Source organism: Hipposideros armiger, unplaced genomic scaffold (assembly GCF_001890085.2).
Source record: "Hipposideros armiger isolate ML-2016 unplaced genomic scaffold, ASM189008v1 scaffold_1900, whole genome shotgun sequence".
NCBI lineage: Eukaryota > Metazoa > Chordata > Mammalia > Chiroptera > Hipposideridae > Hipposideros > Hipposideros armiger.
This window is the reverse complement of record NW_017733250.1, coordinates 8,124-31,979: the sequence shown is the minus strand read 5'-3', so window position 1 is coordinate 31,979 and position 23,856 is coordinate 8,124. Positions and strand designations below refer to the sequence as shown.

Below are 23,856 nucleotides of genomic sequence, written 5' to 3'. Positions count from 1 at the left end.
TTTAACTAAGTGGGCCATGGTGGGAAGTCACATCTTCAGCTTCCTCATTAAATTAATCTGTGCCCTTTCAGTGGGCCTGTTGTCTTTCTGCATCTAAGATAACATTTTAGGAATGTCAGTAATCCATTTTCTGGACCAGAGCTGGAAACTGCAAAATTCCTCATTATCATGTTATCTCCTGATTACCATCTCTTTGTGCTGCAAAAAAGCTAACTGCTAGCTATCCTGCACCCACCTATGTAAAAGAAATACCTGTCTCTCCAATTTACTTTTATCCAATCCCAGAGGTTTCTGCTTTGCTCTCTCCCACCCCCTTAATCTATCACCAATGGATTTCATGTAACCTTCCTCCTTTGATTTTATGTGTAAAATAAGCTGTAAAACTGCCATTCTTTGGAGCATTTTCTCAATCTGTTGAGATTTTGCTTCCCAGCAATTGTCATCAATTTGGCTCAAATAAACTCTTATAAACTTTCTCTTAGGCTGGATATTTTTTGTAGACATACATTAGAATAAAAAGGGGAGGGTTAGTTAAAATCCATTGGTTGTAGGTTAAGGGAGTGAGACAAAGCAAAGGGGGGGGGTATGAGGGGGGGGAATCTCTCAGATAGGATAAAAAGTAAATTGGAGAGACAGATACTTCTTTTACATTGGTAGGTACAGGATAATTAATAGTTTACATTTTACAGCACATAGAGATGGTAATCAGGGGACAAGAATAACAATGAGGGATTTTGTAGTTTCCTACTCTGGTTTGGGGTGGGCTGTGCCCTGAGGGGTCCGGAAAAAGGATTACTTTGACACATTCCAAGGATATGTTATCTTAGATGCAAAAATACAATAGACAGGCTCACCTAACTTTTTCACTGCGTTAATTGATTTCAAGTTTGTTCTCCAAAATGTGTCAAAATTCACATAAAATAATTACAATATTTATATTTTTAAGTAAATACAGTCAAGATGCTACTTTTATTAAAATAAATTATTACTTTAAAGTATAAAATTTCCTATTGTTTTCATTCTTGAAAAACAAAAATATAAAAAAATGTACATCTGCTTTCCTAAACTTCCTTTCTGAAACACTGAGCTCGTGGGGTACAGTCGAACGCAGCAGTCAGTGGCATGGAAATATCATTTGACTATAGAAGAACAATCACAGCAAAAATGTTAAGGTAAAGACTGCCTTTGTCAAGGAAGCTACAGGCCAAGGATGTGACTACCAGCCATGACCCGCTTTTAGTCAGGAATTTTTATGTTCAGACCATCCTGTGTGTTTACTTTCAGTCTCTGAGTTTGTAGGGCCTGCCATGCAAGCCTCCCCTGAGCTTGTCAGGTTTAGTATGTGGGCACTGTTTCATCCACAGTGCCCTGTATCCCCAGGTGTGTACCCTGCATCCAGGTGAATGTCCTATATCCAAGTAGGTGCCCTGAGTCCCAGGAGAGCCAACCCCTCCCTAGCCAAGATTTCCCTTACAGGGCACAGGTCAGCCTATGGTAGGAGTGGAGGCCTATCAGGTATGACCAGGTATCATGGAGCCTGGGTGCCCAGAAGGCTCTGTCCTTGCTCCTCAGTGTAAGGATTTTCAACAGCTCGGGAAAGCCCCGGTGAGTCAAGTTCTGGCTTATTTCATGGTCCAGGACCCCCGGCTCCCTGTGAAACCCAGTCTCTCCTGAACCTCTCTAGTCTGCTTCCATGGAGAGAATGCAGACCCTTTGGGATGTTTGGAGGGTAGAGAGGAGGAGGAGGAGAGCACAGAGGGGCAGCAAGGCCTCAGGAGGCTGAGGGACACACCTGTGAAATGCAGATGGGGAGGTGGGACCTGCCTTCCCAAGCAATAGCTGGGCTCCCTCAGAATCCCTTTTCTGCTGTTCTCAGGGGCCCCAGGAAGGAGGATGACAGCTGTGCCCCTCCCTGTCCCTGGGCCTCTGAAAGAGCAGCTCATGGTAGGCCTGTTCCTTGAGGGATGCCATCGGTGAAGCCTTCAACAGCTCAGGGCATGGGGAGGGGCAGGCAGGTGAACTGGGAGAGCCAGCATGTCCAGTCCTGTGTGAGCCATCAGCTTTGCCCAGGTCCCACCTGAGGCAGGGCAGGTGCTGTCCTAAAGAGGTCAGGAGGGGACTGATACAGAACTCACACTGGGCATGGGGATAGATTGTGTTACTGGATTTGCATTTTCAAAGGAGGGCTGGAGAGGGCAAAGCAGCCTGAAGGTGGCAATATAGATCCCAGTGGCTGAATGTGTGTGTGGGGAGCTTGGTGCCCAGAGGGCTGCTGCCCAGAAATAGTCAAACAAAATCCCCATGCCTGGTGACCCCATCCAGACCTGGAGACATCTGTCCACTGTGCTGTGGACTGTCCCACTGCTGATGCCAGGTGTCTCAGATTCCATGGCTTCACCCTGACCCATTGTCCCCTCACAGGCTATAGATACTCCAAAGACAGATCATGACAAGATCAGCACCCCTTATTTCCAGAATTACATTCCCTGAAATCCTGCTTAAGACTTGACTGCCTGAAGTGAAACCTATAGAAAAAACAAAACAGGACAGATGCCAACAGGTGACAGTCACAGTAGACACATACCTCACACATAGTGCCCCGACTAGGAAGACTGAAAATTTGTGTTAGTGATGTGCTTGCAACAGGGCCTGGTGTGGCTATGAACAGGCCAGGTGACTTTGAGCAGGCCAGGTGTGTCTGTGAGCAGGGCCAGGTATGTGTGAGAGCAGGCCAGGTGTTTCTGAGAGCAGGTCAGGAGTTTGTGAGTGGGGACAGGTATATCTGTGAGAGAGGCCAGGTATCTGTGACCAGAACTGCTAGCAGAGTGAGCCCTTCTCAGCGCAGTGTCCAGGTTCTTGGCGTCTTGAGCAAAGAATTGAATGAGACACAGAAATACAGTGGTGAAGGAGCAGTTTATTAAAAGAAAAAGTACACTCCAATGAGATAGGAGTGGGCTCGAGCACAAGAGGATGGCTCAAGGGCCCTGACTAACAGGGCCATGATGGTTTTATCTTTTTTTCTATAGAATGAGCTGTTCCTCTCTGTGGTGGGACCATTTGATTGACACCTGTGACTGACAAGAGGCTATTACCTCATCTTTTCAGACTGCATATGTTCCTTCCCGGAGTTCAGTCTGTTAGATATTAATGAACTTCTGGACATAGCCATGATATTACAATGATGGTATAATGAGGCTAAGGTGAGATGAAGGTTACTGTGGCCTTTACTGCACAGGTGTGAGTGACTGGTCTAATCTTGTTAGGTAGTTTGTGGTTCTAGTATCTTCATAGTAGTTAATGGTATGGCAGATGAGGGAAAAATTTGGGCATAGAGGGGAGGTTTCTGGGAGGTCTGTGGGCTGTCACTCTCTGTAGGCCATGTCAAATGTGCAGGAATGTCTGGAGACCCCATTTCTATAACTGCCTTCCTCATTTTCCCCTGAGAGGCGTGATCCCCATAAATCTTTATGGGAAATTGAGGGACAGGAGGTCTCTTCTTCTGTATCTGCTTCCTGCTGAATGTGGCAATTGTCCCTGCCTATTGGGGATTTACGGGATTCTCGCCTTATCTGATCTTAAATGAGAAGGAGTCTTGAGGTCCGCCTGGAAGACTGCATCGTCCTCCTTGGTCAGGGTGTACTAGAAGCCTTGCTGGGGCATCATTTGTATCCCGATGGCCCCTAGATGAGGAGAGATAGATTTTTGTTAATAGATTAAAAAGGGTTGGCCCAAAGAGCAGGACTCAAAGTCCATTTAGCTTCATTTCAGGTGGCATTGTTGACCCAGGAGTTGGGTCTGGAATGACCTGGGGAGGGATGCTGGGCTACAATAATTACAATCAACAAGCTTAAGTCACAGGCTACTAAGAAGTTATTTGAAGCAGGGGTGAGAGACATTCTATAATTCAGGCTAGGAGCAATATTTAGTTAAGGATTAAGAAACTGATTTAAAAAGTGATTTAAGACCAAGGACTAGGGAGCAAAGAAACTAGAGAAAAGACTTAAAATTTCTATAATAAGGGGGCTCCCCCATATCAGAACCATGTCTGAGAGTAGGCCAGGTGTCTATGAGCAGGCCAGGTGTGTCTGTGAGCAGTCCAGGTGTGTCTGAGAGCAGGCCAGGTGTGTTTGAGAGCAGGCGAGGTGTCTGTGAGTGGGGCCAGGTGTGATTTTAAAAGTGGCAGCAATGGCAGCACTGAGTGCTCCCCTGGTTCCCATTTCTGCACAGGGTGTGGGCATGCCTTGAATGTGAAGATGGGTGTGCCTGCTTTCTCAGGTATGAATCAATTCCACTGTTGGGCTCCTCAAGCCCACGCTCAGGACCTCATTCCTAATGCCCCACCAGCTCCCTTGACCTGTCCCCAATCTACACCTCCACGTGCGGGGCTCCTGCAATCTGACCAGGTCAGTCATACTGACCATCTTGCCCTTTGTAACCAGGTACCCTCCAGCCTCCTCCTACCTCCACCACATATTCTGGTGCCACTGCCTGTGGCATGTTGGACGACACCAACACACTGTCCCCCTCAGGTGGGTGCTGGGTACAACAAATGGCTGAGCTTGCTGGAGTGAAGGACTTTGGACAGCTGCACTAACCCTGGGGTGGGCAGCCAGAGACGGCATGCAGAGTGGGGCAAAGCAGGACGTGTGGTACTGGGAGCCAGGACCTGCCAAGGGGACCCAGAGTTCACACAGGACCATGCCCCTCGCCTCCCCATGCTTCCATTGCCCTCTCTGGGGGCTGTACAAGACCTTCCTGCTGGCCTTTCTCCTTGGGGACCTCTGACAGAACAGCAGCACAGTCAACCTCCTGGGACCCCCCTCTCACCCCACCTCATCCCCGGGAGCTTCTTCTACTGCATTGCTGCCCTGGGCCCAGATCTGGCCTTCCTGGGAGGAACCACAGCCAGAAGCCCCGTGGCCCAGGGCTCCATCTACCTCCGAAAACTCAGTCTCCATCCTGGAGGGGCACAGCCCCGCCCCCCACACCCTTAAGTGACCCTGGCACATCGCACACAGTAGAATGGACACCCGGGCACGAGTGATGAGAACCCTGCTCCACAGAGAGATGTTCTGCACCAGAGTCACCTGGATCCCACCAGGAGGCAGACACTGTTGCCAAACAACCAGGTGGGTGCGTCTCGTTTAGCAACAGGGCACACAGTCTTAACTCAGGGACCTCCTGGTCACTAAGGTTATGCAGAAGCCCTGTTGGAAAAGTCCTTGTTTAGGAGCATGGTGAACCTGTGCACCTCGAGCCTCCCTGCGGCTGCAGCAGTGACCAAAATCTCAGCTTGGAGACCTGTCACTAACCTCTTCCTCCAAAGGTATAACGCCAGTCCCCTCAGTGGGCTGCAGTCCCCGGGATGCATGTAGCAAGCTGGCCTGGGAAACAGGCAGGCGGGCCCTGCTGTGCTCTGTGGGAACGGGGTGTCTCTGGGCTGGTGACAGATGCTGCCACAGGCCCTGCAGGTGGGAACAGGCTCCTGGGACAGCGGGCAACAAAAGGAAACCACTGACTTCCCCCATCTTCAGCTCTTTGTCTGAGTGCATTTGAGTACAATGTGGCCCTTTAGCAACTCTTCACAATTTTAATCATAACACCTGCCACCCTCCAGCACTCCACCCCATGGTTGTCTGGACACTTTATGTGAATGACACTCGTGTCAGCTGAAGGCTGTCCCAGGCAGCAGGAGCTTCTAGAGCTAGACAAAGCAGCCTTTTCTGAATCCACAGGCTCCCGCCAAGCATGCAGGGATGGTCTCTGTAGCCCCAGGCCAGCGTGGGACATAGTTTGCCACCCCCAGCACCCACCTTCACAGTCCCATTGTCAAAAAGCCCCAACCCACTGTGCTTGGCCTGACTAAGACTATCAGAGTGAGGCGCAGCTCAAAAGGTCCACAGAGGGCCGGCCGAGTGGCGCGATGGTTAAGAACTCGCTTGGGATGCCAGAGGGCCCCGGTTCGGATCCCACATATGAGGGCCAGTGACACTGCCCTCCACAGCTAAGATGCTGAACAACAGCTCAACCTGGAGCTGGGCTGCCGTGAGTCGCTGGCGACGGCGTAGGCTGCAGTCCCTGTGGCAGTGGGTTGCCATGGGCTACTGTGTGTAGCCAGCAGCCAGCGTGAGCGGCCAGCAGCCGCAGTGAGCGGCCGTCCAGAAGCCGGCGACTGATCCGCCTCGCCCTGGAAGAGCGCAGTGATGGTGCCAACTTGGGCCAGTGAAGCAACGTCCTCCACAACTAGACTGAAGAACAAAACGACAGCAACTTGTCTGTTCCCCTTCCCCAATCCCCCAGCACTGTTCTCATCCCCCCAATTCCCCAATAAAAATCTTTAAAAAAAAGAAAAAAAGGTCCACAGAGTCAAAACAGCCTGAGAAATAAATCACAGCTTCGCCACTCCGTGTTTGTAGGTCAAACACGATTTCTCTCAGACATGAGAGACAAAAGAGCAGAGTGGGTGAGCTGGCATCTTCTCCAGGCCACCTGGTCACCCCAGGGCTGTGGCCCATGCTGTCATGGCCATCCTGCAGTGAGCTCACCCTGAGCCTCCATGGGACCTGGGCAGGACGGGGAACGGGGAATGGGGACCAAAGGGTGGGGACAGCAGCAGACCCCGACAGGCTGTGTGCTCTCCAAAGATGGCCATGAGGGCCAGCAGACTTTCCAGAAATGGAAACTGAGGAAGATGGGGACTGCCAAGGAGGCACACCATTATCCTCCACCCACAGAACAAAGCACTTGTGTAGGGAACTGGTACGTCCTGTGTGGCAAGGGCAGTGGGAAGCGAGAGGGGCGGTGCAGAGTTAAAGAGCCCAAGAGACAAAGATAAGGCTAAAGCGGGACCAGGGGGCACCAGCCTTGTGGACTGAGCCCCTAATCGGACCAACGCATGGCTTTTATTGAGAAAATTTCAAGGAAGTGAAACTGGATTACTCAAAGACCTGTGTGTCACGTGCCTTAAGGCTGTTTTCCATTAACCAGCTCCCATTGTATTCCAACATGTACTGTGCCTTCATACAGCCTGCACAACCCCCAGGACAGCGTTACTGTACCACGTCCATCCAAATAAGGGAGATGACCGATATCATTCCATCGGGTCTCAGCATTCCGAGACACTTCCTGAGGACCTCATTAGGTCACGGGTTAGTGCAGGGGAGCAGTCGTGGATGTAGCTGTAAGGCAAAATCTCCCCCTTTCTGTTTTTGTAGAAGGAGAAACACGGACTTTGCAGTTTCTTCATCTATGGCCCTCTGGAGGACTTGTTGTCCACACCGGAGGATTAGACAAAACAGAAATAGAATGATTAATAGGAGTGCAAAAGCACCAGCAAAACCTCCACCAAGGTTTTTCACCCATGTGAGTGGGTTCAGAGTAGAAAATCCTTTTGCAGCCATGGAAAGGGCATCCTCTCCCAGGAGGAGCTGGAGATTAGCAGATGACATATGATCCACTTCTTGTTGCAACTGCAGAATATCTACAGTCCCAAAAGATGAGCTCGTATCTCAGATCACGGGGTACATGTCTGGTTGTAAGAAAAAAGAGTTACACAATAAGTGGAAATATTCCAACCATACTTTAAAGTAATCATAGTCCGGAGACTTTCCAATTGATCTCTAAGAGAAACAGCAATTGTTTCTAAATCAGCCAGCCATACGCTGATTTCTTGATCAATTCTCAATTGCTGATTCCAAGTTTTACGTGCATTTTCATGCCATTGTTGTACAAATTGAGTAGCCTGCACCGTCTGGTGAAGAGCCACTCCAGAGACAGCAGCAATAGTGGTTATAGCTATTATTCCCGGCTATTAAAAGGCTAATAAACCTTTCAGTTCTATGTAAGATCTTATGAAAAATTTGTAAAATAATATGAACAGTTGGGAAACTTTCCCATACCCTGGAGGCTTGAACAGGAAGCCATAGTCCATGGCTTCGCCTAAGTATCATAATCTGGTCGTGGGAGGTCCCAAAAATAGAGGAATTAAGACAGGTATATAAACGAAAACGACATTGAGGGCATTCAACAATTTTGCAGGGTGATTAATAGTAAATTTTTCTGTCAAGAAAACAGAAGGAGTTTTAAGGCAAACTTGTAAATAAGTCATTTCGGTTTTTTCAAATCAGAAAGTGAAATTCTTATTGGTATTTTTAGTAAGATTATCTTTCCATATTTTATTAGGTCCAATGTTTAAAGCTACTTTCCATAAGGTCCTTTGAAATGGACCCCAAATAGGTCTAATCATCCTTAACTGAGGTGGGGCCAGGCCCCTATCCTTCCAAAAAATAGAAATGTTAAATGGAGACTCAATATTTCTAGGAAAACCATATTCAGCTATCTGTCTCTTTAATTGCTGGGGTTCTAAACATTTTATGTGGGAACAGGCATGAAAAGCAGTCCCAAAGGGACCCCAATCAACTATAGTTTCATAGGAATTATTAATTACTACTCTATCCATACTTCCGCAACATTTCTCCCAATGAATCCAAGATTGATTCTTGTCCCAGTGATTTTTTAAAGGACAAGTAGGGATGGGAGGAGGGAAGCTATGGGTGTTGACTTGCTGGGTAACAAATCCTTTTCCTGTTATCATAAACAATTCCTTAAAGGTGTCATTGTCCTTTCCACTGGGGATAGCCCAGGCTTGATCAGAAAGAGAGAGACACAGAGGAACAGAGCCAATACAGATAGGGGTATGCAAATAACCTAGTGAGGAATGGCCAGATAAAGTAAAATTTTGTCCTTCTTCCTCAGGAAACTCTGGTCCTTTAGGATCTTCAGGTCCTGGGAACCAGGAGCTATCATTAAGATAAATGAGAGGAGGATCATCATTCTGAGTTACAGGAGTTAACAAGGGAGGGATTGGGTGTGTAAGCCTAATAAATGAAATTATCAGCAGCAACACAGATTGGAAAACAACTTACAACAGCAAGAACTGCCATCATAGATATTAGCATGTTGGCCTCTGCTTTTGGAATATTTTCTTCTGACAGCTGATGTTCAGCTACTTGAGCCAGCCTTTTCAATTGACACCAAGTAGGTAGAGAAGCACTCCTTGTTCACGGAGTAATTACTCGAAAAGCTGAAGGAGCGGTTGGCCTCGGACAGGCTGGTTGAAATGAGAGATTAGACATGTCAATCATCGGAGGTGTCGGGGGTTGAGTATCCTCCACTGCGGGCCAATTAGGAGGCCAATCATATCTTGTAATCTTTGGCCATATTAGCTTTCTTTTCTTGGGCGTGTAGCTTATGGTAAGGTTTGACACACCGGCCAGGTACCCACAAAAGATGTTCTTCAGGACCTGGAGAAATACAAGCAAAGCCTTGTCCCTATGTCAATAAAGTCCCTAAATGCCATTAATTGGTTTGACTATCTTTCCATGGTTTGAATATACCATATGGGGATATTTTCTTATTTTCTTGGGCTGTTAATAAAATGTCTTTCAGGTGCAGTTCGCCCAGATGTGGTTCCGTGCTTGAACCAGATTAATTAAAAAATTTTAAAGTGAACATTGCTTTTGCTAATTGTATCTGGGGAGTATCTTTCATGTCTCCCCCTTTCTGTTTTTTTGTAATTGTTTCTTTAAGGTTGAATTAGCATGTTCAACAATGGCTTGATCCTGTGGGTTGCAAGGGATTCCTATAGTATGGGTAATTCTCCAAATAGTGCAGAAATTTGCAAACTTAGAACTAATGTAAGCAGGTCCATTGTCTGTTTTAATAGTTTTTGGAAGGTCCATAATAGAAAAGCAAGTCAAGATTCAGCATGAATATTTAGATGAGAAATTTATATTTTTTAAAAGGAAACTACAATTTGATTAAGTTCCTGTCCACAGAGATGTAAAACTTGGGTACGAGCTTTTGAAATTAATTCAGAGACTAGTTCCACATTAAGTTGGAAGAGATTTAACAAAATTATTAGGCAGAAAAAGCCACTCAACCAAATCATTTTGTTGTACAATAACTGCTGTTGGTGAATGTAGCATAGAGAAAATTAAAACCTGCAAAGGTTGAGAGGGATCCACACATTGTGTCTGAGCTTCCTGTATTTTTTGTTCAACTAGCTCTAGTTCCTTTTCTGCCTGGGAAGTCAGTTTAAGAGAGCTATTACGCTGTGACAGTCCTCACAAAAGACTAAACAAGTTATTAAGAGCATAGGTAGGAATGCCCAAAGTGGGTCGTAGCCAACTGATGTCTCCCAGTAATTTTTGTAAGTCATTTACGGTAGAAATCTGATCTCTCCTAATTTGAACCTTTTGAGGTCTAACAGTCTGTCTATCAACCACCACTCCTAGATAATCTATTGGCATGGTTGTTTGGATTTTGTCTGGAGCTATGCAAAATCCGGCTGAGTCAAGCTGACTTTTAAGTAATTCAAAGTAGGCAGCTAACTGCTCCATGGAGGATGCAGCACAGAGTATATCATTCATATAATCATTATATATAATGATATAATAATTATATGAATGATATAACAGTTAGAAAACTTGGTTTTTACTGGAGTAAGAGCTCGAGCTACATAAAGCTGACAGATGGTCAGGCTGTTAAGCATTCCTTGTGGAAGCACCTTCCATTGATATCTTTGAATTGGTTCTTTATTGTTAATTGAGGGAATAGGAAATGAAAATCATGGACAGCCTTGAGGGTGTAAAGGAATTGAATCCTGTAAATCAACAACTATAAGAGGTCAATCTTTTGGGATCATAGAGAGTTGGGGAAGCCCTTGAATTAACAGCTTGGAGGTCAGTTAGCATTCGCCATTTTCCTGATTTCTTTTTAATGACAAATGCTGGAGAATTCCAGGGACTAGTAGAAGGTTCTATATGATCTTGTTCTAACTGAGTCTGTACTAAGTTTGTCAAAGCCTTAAATTTTTCTTGAGAGAAGCATTTTTATTTTTCTCTATTTTTTCTCAAGCCATCAAATAAATTCTTTTAAGTTGATCCAAAGCCTGATTATCCATGCCTAACTGATATTGAGTAACTGTCCATTCACCATCACCTAACAATTGATCCTTAGTTATGTTAATATTGTGAGCTTGATTATGTCTGCCCTGAATTTCTGCATCATCAATCCACCAAGTTTTAAATTGCAAGAATTCAGATGATGAAAGGCATGTTTTAGCCATAGCACTCCAATCTACTGGTATTAACCCATTTTCATCAGCAATACCTCTAATGAGGCCGATAGTGTAAGGTGATGTTGGACCAAATTGAATTACTGCTTGTTTTAGTTCCTTGAGCAATTTAAAGGAAAATGGCTCATGTATGACTTCATGAACTCCATCCGGATTTTCATCATTGGGTGCAACACACTGCCGAATTATTACTGGGAAGGTTAATGCATCCAAATCTCCCTCTAGTCTAGCCTGGCGTATACCTAATTTCACTGCTGACAATGATATACGAGGGCCTCCGGCAGGTGGAGGAGATGCTCGAGCGGTGGAGAGGAACGGGTTGTTAGCCCTGGGCGGTTTTTTATTTTATTTATTTATTTATTTATTTCTAATTTTTTTTTTCTTCACTGGCCCATTTTGGTATTATCATTGTGCTCTTCCTAGGTGAGGCAGATCGGTCGCCGGTCTCTGGACAGCCGCTCACGGCGGCTCTTGGAAGCTCACACTAGCTGCTGGCCACACACGGTAGCTTATGGCAGCCCACTGCAGCAGAGGTTGCAACCTATGCCATTGCCGGCAACTCACAGCAGCCCAGCTCTAGGTCGAGCTGTTGTTCACCATATTAGCTGTAGAGGGCAGTGTCACTGGCCCTCATGTGGGATTTGAACCGGGGCCCTGCTGCTCAGAGCTGGCATCCCAAGCCAGCTCTTAACCAACGCACCACTCGGCCAGCCCCCTGGGCTGTTTCTTAAATGACTCCCATTCTTTTGCCTGAACTGATTGTGGCAGAGGAGGTGGAAACCAAGAAGAAGTGGGAGGTAAACTATAACTTCTTAAATCATTCCCCAAAGATGGATATAATGGTTTTGGAACAATTGTGGTTGCTTCCAAAGAGTCTTCCTCTCTGTCCTCTAAAGGTTTCTCTCTATCCTTATTTTCTTCAGACATTTCTTTTTGATTTTTACAGTCCTGATCATTATTTTCCCTTCATTTTCTGTGTCAGTTTGTAAAGGTTCTAAAACTGACTGGACCAGCCGCCAAGTTTCCCAAATTGTCGCTGGCAGCATGACTCCCTGACGCTGTACATCACTAAGGTCGTTGCCTACAGCGTCCCATGGTTCCAAATATACTATTCCTAAATCTGGAAACCAAGCGCAGTGGGTCTCAATGACCTTTAAAAGCTCCTCCAATTTCTTTTCTGAGATTTTTATCCCCCCTTTCTTAAGGAGTTGCTTGAGGAAACAGATTTAAGGTCTGTAACAACTCTCAGCATTTCCCATGTTAGTAGAGAGAAGGAAAGAAAAAGTTTCACTCAAAAATCACTTAGATGCTTGTCTGGCCGCATCCCTCATGGGACTTTAAGGTCCGTCTTGGCTAAGGTGCACCTGTATAAACCCCAGATCTGGTTGGCATTGCCAAGTCACCATTGTGCCTTATGACGGAACCATGGAATCACAGATTAGAGCCCAAACAAGTTCCATAGCCAAAGTTGTGGAACTGTAATCAGTCACTCACACATTCACACCCTTTCACACAAAGGTTTAGTTAATTCCCCTTTTACCCTGGTTAAATTCCTCAGGACCTTCCCTATCTCCTTACCAGGTAGTTGTCGCGACGCGTCCTGGGCCCTGTGCCGTGAAACCTTTTAATGCAGACTCAAAGTCTCCCTTCCCTCGTTGAGCTCCCAGGTTAGGCGCTGGATGTCACGTCCTGCGTGGCAAGGGCAGTGGGAAACAAGAGGGGTGGTGCAGAGTTAAAGAGCACAAGAGACAGAGATAAGGCTAAAGCGGGGTCAGGGGGCATCAGCCTCTAGGGCTGAGCCCCTAATCAGGCCGATACATGGCTTTTATTGAGAAAATTTCAAGGAAGTGAAACTAGATTACTCAAATATCCATGTGTCACGTGCCTTAAGGCTGTTTTCCATTAACCAGCTCCCATTGTATTCCAACATGTACTATGCCTTCATACATCCTGCACAACCCGCCCCCCCCAGACAGCGTTACTGTACCACATCCATTCAAATAAGGGAGATGGCCGATATCATTCCATCAGGTCTCAGCATTCCGAGACACTTCCTGAGGACCTCGTTAGGTCAGGGGTTAGTGCGGGGTGGGGGGTAGTGGTTGTGGACATAACTGTAAGGCAACAGGGGACCCCACAGTTGCCCTCCCTTACCCCTCAGAATTGGTGTCCACTGCAGGAACTTCTCCAGTCACCAAGGAGCTGGTGGTTTTAGAGAAACCCCTTGGCTTTCCAGGAGCCACACTTCGTCCTGGACCCTGGCCCAAAGTGGCCCTGGTCTCTGTCAGCGTGTTTTGTATGCAATCCAAGAATACAGCTAGCTAGCAGTGGATGAGGGGAGCACATGTGCACAGGGAGCTAAGAAGATGAGGCTGTGTGATGGCCAAGGGGGAGCCCTGCAGGGCAACAGGGACACCCTGCTCCTGAGAGGAGCCTCAGGACCCAGGAAGGCAAACCACTGGGAGGGCAGGTCCCATAGCATCTACAGAAACAGAGGAGCATGGCTCCTGACCACCTGTCCACTCAGGGACCCGTGAGGCCCTCACAGCAGCCCCCAGGCCAGCCTGGCACATGGCTCCCAGATGCCTGCCCAGCCTGATCACAGCTGGTCTGCCAACAGAGCCCCCAGCAGGAGTCCAAGCCTGCAGGAGAGGACTGCTGACCAGGTCAGCCTGGTTCACAGAAAACCAAAGCGTCATGCTTGCACACCTCAGAGATCTGCCCCCAGGCAGCCAGTGTGGGAAGAGGCCGGGAGAACAGGGCAGTCAGGAACAAAAGCTGGAGACTCCACCCTGGATGGGACACCAGGGGGACCTGGCAAGGGTGTGAGGTACAGCAGCATCAGCTTGGTGGGTGTGAGATCATGTCTGCAAACACCTGACCAGGCAGCATGTGGAGCCCGGCCACCCATCAGAACTGACCAAGAGCTTTGAAAATGCAGTTGCCACAGTCCCACACCCTGAGATCAGGCCCATGCTCCCACAGGGTGGTAAGAGTGGGCAACAGAAAAGCCATCTTCCTCAGCACAGCCACGTGCTAACAGGGGAGAGGAAGGTAACCAGCCAGGACCCAGGGAAGAGGCCCTGGACGGGCCAGCCACATGCTCAGGCCATTTCTCCATGGGCACTGGCTGGTGCTAGAAGAGGAGAGAGCACTCTGTGGGCTGAGCACTGCTTGACAGCTGTTCCCGGTGGGACCCACCCACGAGTAAGGGTGAGCTGGCAGGAGACTGAGTCATCTCAGCCCCTCTCAACCCACAACTGCACTGAGGTGACCCCTGATTTCAAGCACCCCCCAAATTCTGGCCTTGCACATGTAAACACTCCCTAGAGGAGGAGACTGTCATCAGAGACCTCTAAATATTTCTATGAACATATTTAGATTGCAATCTAGTACACAGTAAAAGAAAAAAGCCAGACACATGAGGGGAAAAAGGAGCCAAGATCCTGCAGGACAACAGACAGGGTCCCAGATACTGGCACTTGACCAGACATTGAGTATGTATGCTGTGTGCAAGAAAGGAAAAGGACAAGATGGGGGAATCCAGCAAAGAGCTGAGCACTGTACAAATGGAGATCACAGCTTTGAAAAATGAATACCTTAGAAATTCTAGCCCTAAAAATACAATAATTAAAATTCATAACTCAATGGATTCAACAGCAGGGCAAGTTCAACAGAGCTTTAAAAGGAATTCGTGAATTGGAAATACCCAAAAGAAAACACCTAGATGTTGTAGAAACATGTGCCTGTACACACATGTACATAAGTGTGTGTTCACGATACACACATACATGAAAATTAGCTGAGCAGACATCTAAGAAAAACCCTTAGCAAGAGGACAAAAACAAATGTAAAATAATGAAAATTCATTATAAAACAAATCCACAACACAGAGAACCAACAACATCAAAAGTCAGAGTCCTGACATGACTAAAATTGATCAATACTGGGGCGATTAATCAAGAAAAAGAAAGAGAAGGTCAAAACGTGCAGAGTCAGGAATGGAAATGAGGCCATCCCTAAAAATTCTACAGATATTAAAACATCAAAGTATCATTAGAGAATATTACAAACAACTTCAGACCCAATACATTTGATTTCAACGAAACACACAAAGTCCTAAAAACAAAACAAAAGCCACTTTGTCGAATGGTAACAAGAAGAAACAGATATTCTTATAATTACTTTAAGAATTATTCATACAATTATTAAGGACTTGAATCCTTATATAACACTTTTCTCATTAAACAACCCTCTAGGCATGGATGGCTTCACCAGCAGATTCTACCTTATATCGAAAGAAGAAATAATGCCAATCTTAGAGAATTCTTCCAGAGAAGAGTAAGAGATGGAACAACCAATCATTTTATGACTAAAATACTTCTGGTACCAAAACCTGATCAGGGGGTTACAAGAAAAGAAAATTTTATGTCAATCTCACTAATGAACATAGATGCTAAAATCCTAAACAAAATATTAACAAACCGAGTCCAGGAAGATATAAAAAGAATCGATAGCTTACAATCAAGTTGGGTTTATGCCAGGAATGCAAGGCTGGTCTGAGATTAACATTCATCCATATAATAAACACACTAACAGGATAGAGGATAAAAATGGTATTATCATCTTAATAAATGCAGGCAATGCCTTTGATGGAGTTCAGCTTCTTGTCACCCAAAGAATTCTTAGCAAATTAGAAAAAGAAGGAAATTCGTTAAATTGTTAATGGTTACTTATCAAAAAACTATAGAAATCATCACACCTAACAATGAAAGACTGAAAGCTTTTCTTTTCAAACTGGAATAAGACAAGGATGCCTGGCCTGCTAGCACCACCTCTATTCACTGTGCCAGTACAGTAAGACAGACATGGAAATAAAGGATATAAAAACTGGAAATAATTTGTCATTATTTGCAGTTTCTATGATTGTATATAGACATAATGCAAAGAAACCCCAGAAAGATTGTTAGAATCCATGGCAAGCTTATTAGCAAGGTTTCTTAGATGCATGGTCTAAAATTAAAAATAAAAATCAATTTTATTTTCATGTAGCAGCAAAACCAGACTATAAGAGGTATTTAGTAGTATACTATTTAAAATAGTGTGAAGAAATCTCAATTACCTAGGAATAAATCTAACAGAAGATTTGCAAGACCATTGACACAGAAAACTATAAGGCATTATTGAAAAACAAAAAGTCTAAACAATGATATTATGAACATGGGTTAAAATCTGAATGCATAAAAATATCAGTTATCCCTAAATTCATCCACAGTTTTAATTTAATCCAAATAAAATTCCAACAATTTTTATGTCTGAGTATCTTGATGCTAAACCTAAGATATATGTGTAAAGGCCTTGGGCTGAAGTGACCTTGAAGGAACAAGGTGGGAAGACTTGCTCCAGACTTGACATAAAGCTCCAGACAAGGAGACGGTGTGGTGTGTGGTTCTGGGACAAGGAGGGAGCTAAACCCATGGGACGGAAGAAAGCCCCAAACAGACTCAAGTACACAGACACCTAGGTTTTATAAAGGTGGCCCTGCAGGAGAAAAGGGGAAAGAATGTTTTCAGTGAATGGAGATGGGTTGATGGAATAGACGCAAAGGCAAAAAAAAGGAAAACTGACTCCTAGCACCATGGGTTCAGGTTCATGGAGGGTTGGAGCTGGCACCAAAGCCTCAGGAAGACATCCTGTGAATGTCCCACGTCCTCGGGGCAGGGAAGACTCACTACACAGGACACAAGTGTCACTACCCCTGAAGGAAAATGGCACCTGAAATGAAGAACTTCTGTTCATCCAAAAATCTCACTGAGGGAGGGAAAAGGCAAGCCGCGGGGTTGGAGGAGCCTGTCCCTCATAAGGAAGACTGGCTCATTCCTGTCTATAAGGAACCCTGCAATGGGCAAGGGAGAGGGAGAGGCAGACGTGACGTGACTGGGCACTGGTGAGAGCACACCCAGTGCCTAGTACCCTGGTGACGTGTGTAATCCAAAAAGTGCAAGTAAACCCCAACCAGACACTGACAGTGTCCAGAATGGCTGACAGTCGACTCAAAATGGTGACAAGGTGCAGGACAGGGGAGTGGTGGGTGAAATGACAGCCAGTGTAGGCACAGCTTCCAGCTACCCTGGAGTCACCTAGACCACATGGACACAGCAGAGGTCTGGGTGCAAAGGGCCTACTCCACACATAGGCAGTCACCCCAGAAACACTTGTGCGTGCTCCTTTCTGAGAGCACTGAAGGAGGCTGAGGCAGCTGGGCTCAACACGGCCACAGTAGAAGAGCCCACACGCCCCTCACCCACATGGCAATGTGTGGCTGTGATGGGCTTCCATCAAGGAACACACACACAGGCTCCACCAGCTCGCATGAGGGGTCACTCACAGCAGAACACAGACTTTGGCTTAACAGATACAGAGGTGACATGCACAGTGATAGGCCCTCAAACCACAACAAAGGCAGACCCCTCCTGCGAGGACAAAGAAGAGAGCAGCCACCACATCTGGCCTGGGTACATCTGGGTGCCAGCACCCCAGCCAAAGCCAGGCTGTGACAGAAGGCCAGATGAGCTCTGTGAACTGCCGTCCTCCAGCCTCAGGCAGGCACGGAGGCTCACAGCTGCCCCTGCACCCAGAGGCAGGTGGGACATCTGGCACAGGCACCAAGGAGCTCTGAGGCCACAGGCAGGAAGGGAGCGGCTGTGGCAGAGGCGCTGAGGGCCAAGGGAACTGACACATGCAACAGGTGTGCAGGCAGGAGGGCAGTCACCTGTGAGAGCTCAGTGGGTCAAATCATGGCACTGAGGTCTCATGGGAGAAGGCCTGGTGGGACCCCGAGTGGGGGTGGGGCTGTGTGAAGACAACTCTTGGGAGATGAACCCATGGCTGTATGGCCAGGTGAGGGGTCCTGGGTGGGGAAGCTGGAGTCAGTTATGCGTCAATTCAGGCAGGAATTAAAGAGGGCTCAGAGAAAAGTGCCAGGGAGGAGAAGACCCAGGCACAGAGGACCTGATGGCCAGGGTGCAGATGCTGGCCCCCAGGACACGCAATGCCAGGGACAAAGGACACCAACCAGAGCAGCCTGGCAAGCAACAAGAATCAGGACCAGGGCACAGTGAGAAAGGTGACCAAGTGGCCATTTCCCCAAGAAGTGGGTCCTTTCCCCAGGAAAGGAGAGTAGCTAGCCAAGGAGACAAGGTCAGGGAAGAGCAGGGCCAGGAAGGGAGCAGGTGGATGCCTGACCATGGAGGCGGGACAAGAGAAGGACAGGACTCGGACCTGCAGGCCTGAGCAGGCCGTCAGTGACCATCAAAGGCTGAAGGCACAGGCATGGGATACAAGGGGCCCCCAGAAGCATCAATGGAGGGGCACCTGTACATCCAGGTGATGGCCACCTCATGCCTCTCCCACCACATGCCCCCACCTCTGGAACCTGGCCACCTCGGTGACTGCCTCCACCACTAACTCCTGAAGTCACAGCATGAAGGGCAAGACTCCTGTCACCTGGTTCTCTCTGGAGACCTGTAACAGGGAACCCTGAACTGACAGGCCAGGGGTCCCGCCCCCTGAAGCCGGCATTCTGGAAAGACCCCCACAGAGACAGAGAAGCCCCTGTTGTGCCAGCCAGCCAAACCTAGACATGTGACTGAGCAGAGGAGCCTCAGCAGCCCATCCAGACAAGGCCAAGGCCAGGGAACAGATATGTCCCTCATGCTGAGCCCTGTTGGGAGGCAGATTCATGAGCAAGGCAAATGCTGTCACTGTCCTAATCCCTGGTTGGGGGTGGGTTGTTGTACAGCTTTAGAAAACCAGAGCAGCGTGGGGACCTGGGAGGGATTTAGGGTCAGCGAGAGGATGGCGGTTGGGACCATGAGACGTACACAGTCCTTAAGGGCAGCGCATAGCCCAGGGCTGCAAGCTGGTCAGACATGGGAAGCTTCTGAGTTATGTAACATTGAGTCTGGGGCAGGACTCCTGGGTGTGAAGCACCCCCCGCTGACCCCTCCCCAAGAGGAGATTAGACAACGGGGAGATGGGGCCTAAACGAGGCCACCTGAAGGATGCTGGCTGTTTTGTAACATTCCCACTGGAGTGAGAGCTCCCCAGGGCACAGGCCACACTGGCACCTGGCACCTGGCAGGTGGTCAACAGACATCTGTTGAACAAATGAGTGCAACAGGGTTACAGGATGAGATCTTGGGGAAAGTGGTCCACAGAAGATCACGTGGAGCCCACATGGGGAAACCCACTTATCATGCCCAAAAATCAGGGATGAGGTAAGCACTGGGGACACGCTGAAATAATGCATCCTGGGAGAGAAGGGCAGAGGAACAAAGAGGGGCTCCAGGTTGTTTAAATTTTAGGCTTGAAAAAAATGTAAGGACCCATCCTTCCCTTTCACACATCTAATTGAAAAAAGAAAACGGCAGCCTGCCCGTGTCTTACCAGGGTGAGCTCACACTTTCCACTGCTAAGGACAGTTCAGGTTTCTGAGCATGGGGGGTGGCACAGACATTCCAGAGTGGTGCTAAAGTCAGAGAGCCACAATTTTCTTATACTCTGAAAGACATCTTCCATTTCTTCACCAAAGAATGGCTTGCATTTGCATGTTTAGACATTAAGTCACAAGTTACAACTGAGCTCTCATTGCATGCTGAAAATAGTGTTAACTGCCATATCAGGGACCAAGTTTTGAAGACAGTATGCCACGTTTCTGTGGGGAGCTGCCATTCCCGCACACGTGGTTCTTGGGGGCTGCCAATAGCTCAGAGACCTTGCACCCTCTCCTGTGACCACAGCAGGGCCAATTAAAGCCACTGCCAGGAACTGAAACTTGGAAGCTTCCCAGGAGATTCCCTCTGTGAGCGGGCATGCCGTGATGGGGGATGGCATGGGTTCCTGACCCTGTGGCTACCTCCCCACCCAAAAGGGATGCTGGCCTCCCCAGGAGCGCTGACCAGTAAAGAGGGCCTGCTCCCTCCTTCCCATCAAACACTTGTTTCTTAAAGCAACAGGCCTGGGTGGCTGTCCATTCTCCTGCCTAGTCCCAGTGTCGGGCTGGCCCAGGCTTTGTGGGCTTAAAGGGACTTGGTACCATGTCCAGCACCCTCTGGGGTGATTTCCAGATGATGCCAGGCTGGCTTCAGGGCCCAGACCTTACAAACCAAGTGGGACCTGATAGTCAGGGTGCGGGAGGACCCTTATCTCAGGACCCCCAGTAAGGCGAGCCAAGCGCCAAACAAGTGCTCCTGACTCGTCAGCCAGGTGCACACCTGGGAGGATTGGGTGGGAGAGGAAGAAAGAAAGAGACAGAGACAAAAGCTGGGAACAGGAGGGACTCAGACTGCTGATGGCTGACTAAGACCTTGTTTATTAGATATACACTGGTTACATAGGAAACAATTTTTCTTATCAGGGAGCAATTCCCTTATTGGCAGGGGATTTTGGAACTTTGAGGGAATAGTTCCCTCTTATCAGAGAACAGTTCCCTTGGAAGCAATCTTTCCGATGTGGAACAGAACAAAGTATAACAAGTAGAAAACGTTAACAGGATGACTATCCACTCTGTAACTTTTAAGGTTGTCTCTGACATTAGCTGCTCTTCTTCCAGGGCACAGTGGAGATGGGTCAGCAACCTTCCCACGCTGCTCCCCAAGGCCTAAGAGCCTGTCAGCTTGTCAGCTGTCAGGCTTAACCCTTACTGAAGCTCTGGTCTATAACTTTTAAGCTGCTCTCCAGCTGCTCACCCTAACATGGAGGCCTGTAGCTTGCCAGCTTACAGCCTTATTGTCCCTGGCTGATCCCAGCCGGCTCCCCACACTACCAGAGAGCATATCTTGTGCATGCTCCTCCCCCTGCCCCAGCAACAGCACCAGCACCAGCACCAGCTAGAAACAGGCCTGGCTCCAAGTGTATGCCACCCTTCCCCAAGAAGATCAGAATTCTCACTCTTCTACAGGGATCCAATCTCCTGCCACCCTCCCCCCTCTCTCCTTAGGGGGACCTGCCTAAGGACAGTCTTCTCTTAAATCTCAGTGATGAGTGGCTTTAATTTTCTTTATGACATTCACACATTTTCCACCATGAGCATTTACAACCCTGTATATAGTTGAAACAGTAATTTATTGCAATTTCAAAGGAGCCAAGTAGACTCGTTCTTCTAATTTCCATAAAGATGAAAACTATTTTACTGTAGCCCTTAAATTATGGTACCTTTCTGAGCCATAGACCCCTTTGGAAGCCATGAAAGCTGCAGAGCCTTTCCCAGTGAAACTGCATGACCTCAAGTGGCATGCATTTTGCAGAAGCTCCCAGGAAGTTCACCTGCACCCCATCCCCATCACTCATCGTTATGATTCAGACCATGTGATGGGAACAGGGGCTGGAACCAGAGACGGGATCATGGGATTTAGCTGAAGGCATCTCCAGCCTTGCTGTCTATCTCACTGCTCCCCTCCACTCCTCCCCATTTCCTGCCTGAGCCAAGCTCTCCCTCCTCAGCTCCATCACCCCATCCCCGGATGTGATCCCAGTGCACTGGGAACTCAGGTCAGTGTTTACTGATCACCTCCAAGGGGCCAAGGGCTGGTCTGGACTCTGCGAGAACCCCACCCCCACCTCCCAGCTTGTCCACCTCTCTGAGAGTTGGCCATGGGAAGTGCTGGAAGGCAGGCAGTGGGGGCCATGGGAGCTGTGACCTTTTATCAGTGTCTGCCAGGGGCTCCTTAAGTATCCAATAAATGGCAGGGGAACCAAACAATGAACGCACAGGTGGATGACAGTATAGCCACTCATCCTAAAAGGTGTCAGATTCTCAGAGAACACAGACCCCTATGGAAATAGCAGTCACAGCGGAGAAGCACAGATGGATTTTCTTCCCAGCTTTTGCAAGGCTTTGTGTTCATAACTGAAACTGCAGAATAAAGGGCATCTGGGGGTGCTTCCTCAAAAGGGGCACTACTCCCCAGACGTGTGTGGGAAACGTACTGGCAGCCAGCCTCCTTATCTTGACTGCAGGTCACAATCACATGCAATAAGAAAACAGAACACTTCTGGGGACGCTTCAATTTGTATACTCTTGCTGTGATACTCTTACCTGGAATAATGGTGACATTTGTGCCCACCAAGAGGGGCTGGGAACCCGAGAGGGGCGGCGCAGTCCTTGACCCAGAACCATGGTCATTCTGGGCCCCTGGATGCGAATGGCCCTTCCTGTGGCCGAGGTCCTCCTACAACTCGTGCTGTAGCACAGTGGCTTCATTTGAAACCTCTTCAGCTTTAATTTCCCCCCATCTCACTGGCAGCGGCCACCCCTGTGCGGGGGGGGGGGGCGTTGGTAAACAGAGTTTATGTAGCTAGACAATGACGGGCCGGCAAGAGGAGGGCTTCAACGAGCACCAACGCGAAGAAAGGTACAGCAACGCTCTCAGAGCCCAACTATAAACCCCTCCTTTGCACGCAGTCACTCCCCCCGCGTCCACAGACCGGCGCCCGAAGCAACTCCGATCGCCTGGCAGCTTCTGGGCGAGGGCGCAGGTGGCAGACAGAGATGGCAGGCAGGGACCCTGCGTCCCTGAAGGGTGCCTGTCCGCACCACGCCCAGAACCAAGCCCCGCAGCTGCTTACCTCAAGGCCGAGAGACTGCAGCGGTGGCGCCTCAGCTTGGCCGCTTGCGACACGGTGCCTGGCGGTGAGCTCGAGCGGCCACCGACCCCGGCCCCTCCCCGGGTCGCCCCGACTAGTCGGTTCGTGGCCCCCAGCCCTGCCCGCCAGGGGAACGCGCGGGGCCCCCGCACAGAGGCCGATCTGAGCGCTGCTTCTGCCTTAGTAGGCCGGCTCGGCTCAGGCACCGCGGCCAGCGACTCAGCGCGCAGGGCCGGGGAAATCCCCGCGGGACGGTGCTGGTGCAGCCACAGTCGGCCCTCCGGGGCCCCCAGGAAGGCGGGTCGGGTCTTCGCGGCCCCGCAGGACGCTGGCGGACAAGGGTGGCGGCGGCGGGAGGATGACTGGGCACGCGGACTGGCCTTCCCGGGTGGAGAGTCCCGGGTGGGGCGGTCGGGGGGCGCTGGCCTATCCGGGGAGACGCTCGGGCCAAGAGGGGGGCCGGAGTGCTGGGGCTCGGATCCCATGTACCTTGCGCAGATCGGGGCGGGGAGTGGGGCCATACTCGGGGTTCGGGGTCACAGGCGCGGGGGTAAGCGCGGTGAGCACCTGGGTGAGGCACCTATGCGGGGAAGCAGATCCGTGCTGGGCACCGTGCGCCATGCGCCATGCCTTTCCCAGGGACAAGCAGCGGCTGCGCCCCCACCTCGGCCCACTCTGCAGCTTGAGGCCTTCCTTCTTCCTGGGGAAGGACGATGTGAGCGTCCCCTGGTTACCTGTGTGAGAAACGCCATCCTGTAAGCCTCTTCCAGTTTCTCCTCTTGTCCCTTTCCCACCAGGCTGGCTCAGCGGTGGGGTGGGGCTGTGTCAACTTTCAGCAGAAGCTGCTTGCTCAGCAAGAGGTGAGGGAGTATTGGTCTGAGTGCTGGGACTTGGGGTCCAGGGGTCTCCCTCTCACCCCCCAGGACCCTCCAGTGGAGGAGATCTCCTCAGGCTGCTGAGAGGCTCAGCCTCTTAAGGGGAGGGTGACCTTTAGGTCACTCCCAGCTCCACTGCTGTGGTTCCCTTGGAGCTGGCCAAGGAACTACCACCCGGGGTCTGTCCTCACCATCCTG

General features: G+C 48.9%; 1 long non-coding RNA gene across 1 annotated transcript; it reads right to left on the bottom strand.

The window, feature by feature from the left end:
• Positions 1–6,832: 6,832 nt before the first annotated feature.
• LOC109378353 (uncharacterized) lies at positions 6,833–23,158 on the bottom strand. The gene is made up of 4 exons (XR_002122977.1): positions 22,766–23,158; positions 12,716–12,826; positions 8,925–9,302; positions 6,833–7,528 (listed from the first exon to the last, which is right to left on the bottom strand). It is a non-coding gene; the product is annotated as an uncharacterized LOC109378353 (long non-coding RNA).
• Between the last annotated feature and the right edge of the window lie 698 nt (positions 23,159–23,856).